General features: G+C 41.3%; 2 pseudogenes; both read left to right on the forward strand.

Annotated features, from left to right (window-relative positions):
- The window catches only part of LOC122171500, a 6,261-nt pseudogene extending 5,004 nt beyond the window's left edge, over nucleotides 1-1,257 (forward strand).
- Nucleotides 1,258-5,986: 4,729 nt separating this feature from the next.
- LOC122171501 overlaps nucleotides 5,987-8,522 on the forward strand; it is a 9,117-nt pseudogene continuing 6,581 nt past the window's right edge.

The following is an 8,522-nucleotide window of genomic DNA, read 5'->3' on the forward strand; positions in this document are numbered from 1 at the left end:
ACTAGATTGTCTGAGCAGATAGAGCAGATTGTCTTGAGGGAGTTCATGAGGCATGTGTGGGATGACTGGGGGAATCAGGCCTAGCCAGCATGGGTTCATGAAGGGCAGGTCCTGTTTGACCAACCTGATCTCCTTCTATGATCTAGTGACTCATCTGGTGCATGAGGGAAAGGCTGTTGGTGTGGTCTACCTATACTTCAGCAAAGCCTTTGACACTGTCTCCCACAGTATTCTCCTGCAGAACCTGGCAGCCCGAGGCTTGGATGGGTACACTCTTGGCTGGGTGAGGAGCTGGCTGGAGGGCCGGGCTCAGAGAGTGGCAGTGAATGGAGTTAAATCCAGCTGGCGACCGGTCGTGAGTGGTGTTCCCCAGGGATCGGTGCTGGGGCCTGTCCTCTTCAATATCTTCATTGATAACCTGGATGAGGGCATTGAGTGCACCCTCAGTAAATTCACAGATGACACCAAATTGGCTGGAAGTGTGGATCTGCCAGGGGGTAGCGAGGCCATACAGAGGGATCTGGACAGGCTGGAGAGCTAGGCTGAAGCCAATGGGATGAGTTTCATCAAGGCCAAATGTCGGGTCCTGCACTTTGGCTACAACAACCCCAGGCAACGCTACAGGCTTGGGGCAGAGTGGCTGGAGGACTGCGTAGAGGAAATGGACCTGGGGGTATTGATTGATGCTCGGCTGAACATGAGCAACAACAGTGTGCCCAGGTAGCCAAGAAGGCCAATGGCATCCTGGCTTGCATCAGAAACAGTGTTGCCAGAAGCAACAGGGAAGTGATTGTCCCCCTGTACTCAGCACTGGCAAGGCCACACCTTGAGTACTGTGTCCAGTTTTGGGCCCCTCACTGCAAGAAAGACATTGAGGCCCTGCAGCGGGTTCAAAGGAGGGCAACAAAGCTGGTGAGGGGTCTGGAGCACAGGCCATATGAGGAGAGGCTGAAGGAGCTGGGAATGTTCAGCCTGGAGAAGAGGAGGCTCAGGGGAGACCTCACTGCTCTCTATAACTTTCTGAAGGGAGGTTGTAGTGAGCTGGGGGTAGACCTCTTCTCTCGTGTCTTTAGTGATAGGACCAGGGGGAATGGTTTCAAGCTACGGCAGGGGAGATTCAAGCTGGACATTAGGAAATGTTACTTTTCAGAAAGGGTGGTCAGGCACTGGAATGGACTGCCCAGGGAGGTGGTGGAGGCACCGACCCTGGGGGTGTTCAAGGAAAGGCTGGATGTTGTGTTGAGGGGCATGGTTTAGTGGGAGCTATTGGGAATAGGTGAACGGTTGGACTGGATGACTTTTCTCTGGAAAAGTCTCTGGAAGACTTTTAGGTCTTTTCCAACCTTGGTGATTCTATGATTCTAGTAAAACTAAATGGGTATAAAGCCACACTGAAATGGCTTAGTTGTTACAGAGAACAGACCTAGCTACTAACATACTAAGATTACAAAGGATTGCACCAATCTTAAAATTAAGTCCATATGACTTAATTCATTCCACAGTAAGAAAGGGAAAATATTCTTTCGTCTGCATAAAAAAGGCTTTACATAACTATTTACCAGTACTTCAGAATGAGTATAAACTATAATTAGAATTTCAGTGTAAAAAAAGTCAAAATCTTTTTTAAACCAACACTATAAATCATATTCTTATTATGTATAAATAAGTAGAGTGTAACAGTCCATCCACATAAAAACTCTTGACAAAATTAACCATGCTACATGAGCAGAGAAGGTGATAGACAATCTGTTCATATTTGCCAGCAGTTTATAGAGTGGGATTTTTTTTACCCTAAATGAAAAATCAGTACAAAAAGAAACACATATACATAAACTTATATACATAAAACTACAGAAGTAGTACATTCATTCCATAGCAAATAAGATTGATGGGATAACCTCTTTATACAATCATCTCAGTTCAAAGAACAAATTTAATATAAAAAAAATGGCATTCTGTACTGAAGCTAATGAAACACTTCTAATTTTTAACGCAAAAGGAACTTATGTGGAATTTCCAAACATTCTTTACCTACTCTGAGACTGTCTTATGTCCATAATACTCATGTTTTTATGCTCACATTTATACTTCACTGAGTAAAAAACTGGTCAGATGTCTAGGCCCAAGGAGTGGTAGTGAATCAAGCTAAATCCAGTTGGCAACCAGTCACTAGTGATGCTTCTCAAGGGTCAGTACTGCAGCCAGCCCTGTTTAATATCTTTACTGATGATCTGCTTGAGGGAATTGAGTTCACCCTCATTAAGTTTATGAATGACACCAAGTTGAGAGAAAGTGTCCATCTGTCCAAGGATAGGAAGGCCCTTCAGAGGGATCTGGGTAAAAAAGATCAATGGAGTGCAGTCATATGAGTCCTAACAAGGCCAAATTCTAGGTCCTGAACTATGGTCACAGTTACACCATGCATCATAGAATCACAGAATCAATTGAATTGGAAGGAACCTTTAAAGGTCATCCAGTCCAACTCCCCTACAGTGAACAGGACATCTATAGCCAACTCAGGTTGCTCAGGTCCTGTCTGATCTTGAGTGTTTGTAGAAATGGGGAATCCACCCTGTTTCTAGGCAACCTGTTCCAGTGCCCCACCACTTTTACTGTAAAATATCCAGTCTAAATGTCACCTCTTTTACTTTGAAAACTGTCACGGTTTTGTGATCTTTGGTTTTCGGTATTCCACATCATAACATTATGTAGTGCACTGGGACTTAAAGTGTTAACACTCCAATTCCAGGTACCTCACAGAATCACAGAAACACCAAGGTTGGAAAAGACTTACAAGATCATCATTACAAGATCAGTCCAACCATCCACCTATTACCAGAAGTACACACTAAACCATGTCCCTCAACACAAAATCCAAACATTCCTCCAGGGTTGGTGACTCCACCACTTCCCTGGGTAGCCCATTCCAATGCCTGACCACTCTTTTGTAAAAGTAGCATTTTCTAATGTCCATCCTGAATCTCCCCTGACACAACTTAGGGCCACTCCCTCTAGTCCTATCACTAGTTACATGAGAGAAGAGGCTGATCCCCAGCTCACTACAACCTCCCTTCAGGAAGTTACAGAGAGCAATGAGGTCTCCCCTGAGCCTCCTCTTCACCAGACTGAACAATCTCAGCTCCCTCAGCTGCTTCTCATACGGCCTGTGCTCCAGACCCCTCAATAGCTTTGTTGCCCTTCTTTGAATGTTCTCCAGGGCTTCAATGTCTTTCTTGCAGTGAGCGGCCCAAAACCAGACACAGTATTCAAGGTACAGCCCAGAACAGAGCTGAGGACAGGGGGAGTACATACTAGTACGTACCTATACGTATAGCTGAGTACAGGTACTGTATGTACCTGTCCCTGTACATCACGGAAGTCATGGGATCTGGCCCTTCCTGGTTGGGCGGTCTCTTACTGCCTTGCAGGGGGTGTTGAAGTGTGCTTTCGTAGCCATTCTAAGCTTTTCAAGATTGAATTAGATCTTGGGAACTCTTTTTCTTTCCTATTTTATTTGATTCATTAGTCTCAATTTCAATTAGATTGTATTACATTGTGTTATCTTGCATTCCGGTATCATAGTTTTCCTCTATACAACAAGTTTTCCTCCATAGATTGTTGCTGCTGTTTTTTTTTTTTTTCCTTCCTCGAGCCCAGCTCGCATCTCCCTACTCCTTTTCCCTTTCCCTTCCCATTTTGTGGGGTCAGAGGGGGCCCTGGGGCCTGCTGCCCCCTGTCATGGGTATAGATTGATTTAGTTAACTCTGTGACAAAAACATTTCTCTGTGTCCTATCACAACACGTCCTACTAAAAAGTCTGCCCCTTTCTTTCTTATAGCTCCCCTACTTTGCTACAGGCTTCTAGTAAAGTAGCTGGAAAGCTGCACAGAGGAAAAGGATCTGAAGGTGCTAGTTGACAGTTGGCTGAACATGAGCCAGTAGTATGTTCAAGAGAGCAAGAATGCCAGTGACATCCTGGCTTATATCAGAAATAGTATAGTTAGCTGGACTAAGGAGGTGATCATCCCTCTGTAAATAGCACCAGTGAGGCTGTATCTCAAGTACTGTGTTCAGTTTGGGTACCACACTACAAGAAAAACACTGAGAATCTGGAGCATGTCTAAAGAAGGGCAATGAAGATGATGAAGGGTATGGAGAACAAGTCTTATGAAGAGCAGCTGAGGGAACTGGGATTGTTCACCCTGAAGAAGAGGATGCTCAGGAAAGACCTCATCACTCTGTACAGCTACCAGGAAGGAGGTTGTAGAGAGGTGGGCTTGGCCTCTTCTCCCAGCAACTGGTTACAGGTCAAAAGGTAATGGCCTTAAGTTATGCCAGGGGAGGTTCAGGTTGGCTATTAGGTAAAAATTCTTACCAGGAAGGGTGGTGAGGTATTAGAACAGTCTGTTCAGGGTGGTGGTGAATTCACTGTCCCTGGATTTCAAGAAATGGGTAAACATGGCACTGAAGCACGTGGCTTAGTGGGCATGGAGATGATGGTTTGATGCTTGGACTAAATTAACCTCAATAATCCTATGATTCTATGATTCTACACACTGAAGTATTTTCTAAATATCTTTTCTAAATTCTTGATTTTCTGTTCAGATTATACTTCCAGAAATTTTTCATTCAATTTCACTTTTTTTTTAATCATATGTTGTTGTTGTTCAGCGCTAGTAAACACTTTAGCCCTACACACCTATTTGCTCACTTACCTGCTTTAAGATGATGATCAAAAGTGAGAAAATTTGTGAGCTGAGGTAATGACAGTTTAATAGATGTTTAATTCTTATGAGCACAAGCAAATTAAAGTAAGGAATTCACAAATTCCCACTGGCAGGCAGATTTTCAGACATTTTCAAAAACATAGGGCTCTGTAACACGATAGTTACTTGAGAAGACAAGTGCATGATTCCAAATGTCCCCTCTTGCTCCCTCTTTCCATTAGCAGTCACTGCAGAGCATGTCATCATGTGGTGTGGAATATACCTTCGGTCCTTTTGTGTCAACTCTCTTGGATGTATCTCTCTCAGATTCTTGTGCACTCCTAGGCCTTACACCAAAACTAAACTCATGGATGACGTATTTTGTTACTGCTGAGGAAGACTGTTAAGCAAAACAGACCTGGCTGGCCTGAAAAGGTCAAACAGGGAACATGCGGCCCTTCCTGAAAGGGAAGGACTGTCATGTGAGACTGGCAAGCATAAATTACAGCTTTCTTGTTCCGTGACCAAGAGCAGAGCATGTTCTGTGAATAGAACACCTTTTGATCTCTGTACTGATCATAATCCACAAAAGAGTTAATTAAATAATGATGTATTGCTGTCAGCTGCATGAATGTTATCTGATTTAAATATTGTATACTCCTGTAGCTAAAAGATATAAAAAGCCTGTAAAAACAATAAAGATTGCTTCTTGCGCCACCAGAGCCTAAGCCCGTCTGTTCCAGGCGTCTTGAGCTGGTCTCCGTCATTTGGTGCCGAAACCCGGGAATGGGAACTCTTGGAGTCCACACGACAAAAGACGTCGCTTCCTCCCTTGAGCCGCGGTTGGTAAGTTGATCCAGGGAGGTAAGGACTAGGGAATTGAACAGATTGTTTAAATAAAATGGGACAAGCAGCAAGTACAGAAAGAGGTATTTTTGCTGCAATGTTAAAATCGTTATTAGTTGCCTGAGGAATAAAAGTGACTCGGGGTCAGATTAGTCGTTTTTTTGGATTTCATAGAGGAAGTATGCCCCTGGTTCCCTAGGGATGGAACCATTAATGTCGAAACATGGAATAGAGTGGGTGAAAGACTCCAGGGTTATTACGCTGTGCATGGTCCTGAGAAGGTACCTATTGATACCTTTACGCTTTGTACTCTAATAAAAGAATGTCTCAGAGGAGACACGGGAGATGAGAAGTGGCAGCGGACCACTTGCTCAACAGAAAAGTTATATCCTGCCTTGCCATGATCAAAATCTCTTGATCATATCCCTTCGTCTATGCCATCGGCACCCCCACCGTCCCCTCCCCAATATGAGCACCCTTTGATTTGTAAATTAGCAGACGACTTGCTGCCTTGTAAACCTCCTGGCACTAACATAACAAAGGATATTTTAGCCCCTGATGATTGGGGAGAGTTAGAAAAAGAGGCTGCTGAATATCACCATAAGGACTTAGCAACTGTATTCCCAGCATTACAGGTTGCTGATGCCGCTGTGCAGACACAACAGATAGTCGATCAGGCTCGATCAGATCCCCTTGCTGTTTTGCCTGCCTTTCGAGCAGGGCAAATGCCTCCCCCGCCTGGAGTAGATGCTTTGCTTATGCAACAATCTCCTATGCAATTAGCGCTCAAAGAAGCTAGGAAAGCTGGGGAAACAATTGATGAATTTTCTGGGCAACTTTTTCCGTCTCAAGTATATCCCATTATACAACAACAACATGCTGGGGGGTGGGGGGGTTGTTTAATGATTATGATCCCATTCCGTTTAAACAGTTAAAGGAGTTGAAAGTTGCAAGTGCACAGTATGGTCCCACAGCTCCGTTTACTATTACTATACTTGAAACTATAGCTGCTAATATCCTTCCCCCTTCTGACTGGAAAAGTTTGGCGAAGGTTATGTTAAGTGGAGGTGAATATTTGCTTTGGACTTCCGAATATGTGGAACGGTTGTTCTTGTGCCCCTTTATTACCAGTTCCTCATTACCAGTTCCTCAGTCTCCGTCACTGCTTGTTGGCAAATAATCTCATCTTAACTCTTGAAATATGAACTTACACATCATTTTCAGTTGAAATGCGTAATGTGCCATTGTAACAAAAAGATAATAAACATTAATTAATTACTAATATAGATTTACTTAAATTCTATTTTGAAGAGTCTAAATTATCAATACTCTGCAGATGAAATTAGAGTTCCATTTCAACTTCTCTTACCATCCTGTTGTATCCACTGGAACTCAGAGAAAGATGACCAGCCTAAATTTGGTCAATTTAGGTCTTGATTCAGCACTGATATCATTTGAAATTCCCTGACCTCCTGCAGCCAGCCCATGGAATCTGCATCGTATTTTCATCTTTATGTAGATTTGTGAGGCACGAGGCATGTACATTCTATAGTTTATATTATTATGCCTATCTTAATTATCATCATACTTAAAGGATCGGCAAATATGCTAGATTTTTAAATTCTCATAGGAAGTTTAAGCAATTACTACCTAAAGAAACACTGGATGTCCCACTGGAGGTGTCCTGAGATATTCTTATTCTTAGATATTTTAGAATATTTCAAATATCATTAGATTCTTATGTCTAGGCAATAATCACAGCCCATAAATTTTTGAAGTCTAGCTCATCTCACTTAGTATAAAATAAATATCTAGATACCTTTAGATTTGCAGTCTACATCTCTACTGATTATAAAACCCATTTATGCATATGACCCAAAGACAGACACCTCTCATGATCTTACTACTTTAGGTGTCTAAATATTGGATAAAATGTCTTAAATTGATAAACTGAAGAACGCATTTATTATTTCATTATTACATTATTTCATTATTATATCCTTTAAGAATTATAAGTGCTATGTTATACAAGCTGTCTTATATTATATTGTGGTGCTATTATTAAATACACTTGCACATGCATACATATGTGTATATGTGTATGTATAGGAATTACTATGAGCTATCAGGATGGTGTTTTAATCTAAACGACTAATTCAAATAATGGAGAGCTTGTTTAAAACTTAACGCTTCACATAAAAGAACACACAGATAACTCTTTCCCACTGAACTGATGTATGTCTAACCAAACATGAACATATATTTCATTGTATTTACATTTAATAAAATTTGATAATTTTTAAATAAGATTACATTTGATTGGTTAGAGGATGAACATATGTGTGTTCCCAGCACAAATTTTTGTTTAACAAGTAAAATAATATTGCAGGGAATATTTGGAAAAAATTATCTTACTTCAGTTATTACAACAACAACAATAACAAAAAAGAATTTTGGTTGAGGTGTTAAATGCGTGAGACTACCCTTAAATTCAGAATTATCTTTTTAAAGTAAGTACTGGAACACAGGTGTTATAAAGATTAAGGCAGATACGTGAAGTATATGTTCACCTACTTTGTGACTTGTACTCATAGTATCTACTGACTCAGGCATACATTTCTACATAGCTTCTGAAACAAGCATTACAAATCTTATAGTAAAATGTTTTAGCCCTTTAAAAATCCTACAGGACAGCATTGCATGTGATTGAGTCTTACAGGATTACCTCTTAGTCATCTAGAAATCCCTTTAATCCATCAGAAAACACTATAGGATTTGTTTTATAGAGGCACAAAGGGACACAGCTCTAACAATCCTACTTCTCTCACAGAACAGCTCTCTTGGGATGTAAAAATCACATTCAAAATTTCCTGCAGTGTTAGTGACATTTTCAGTTTGAATTACATAAATCTTTTTCTTTCTTTCTTTCTTTCTCTCTTTCTCTCTCTCTTTCTCTCTCTCTTTCTCTCT

Source organism: Centrocercus urophasianus, unplaced genomic scaffold (genome assembly GCF_019232065.1).
Source record: "Centrocercus urophasianus isolate 14NV4802_14NV808 unplaced genomic scaffold, USGS_Curo_1.0 seq_9, whole genome shotgun sequence".
Classification (NCBI taxonomy): domain Eukaryota; kingdom Metazoa; phylum Chordata; class Aves; order Galliformes; family Phasianidae; genus Centrocercus; species Centrocercus urophasianus.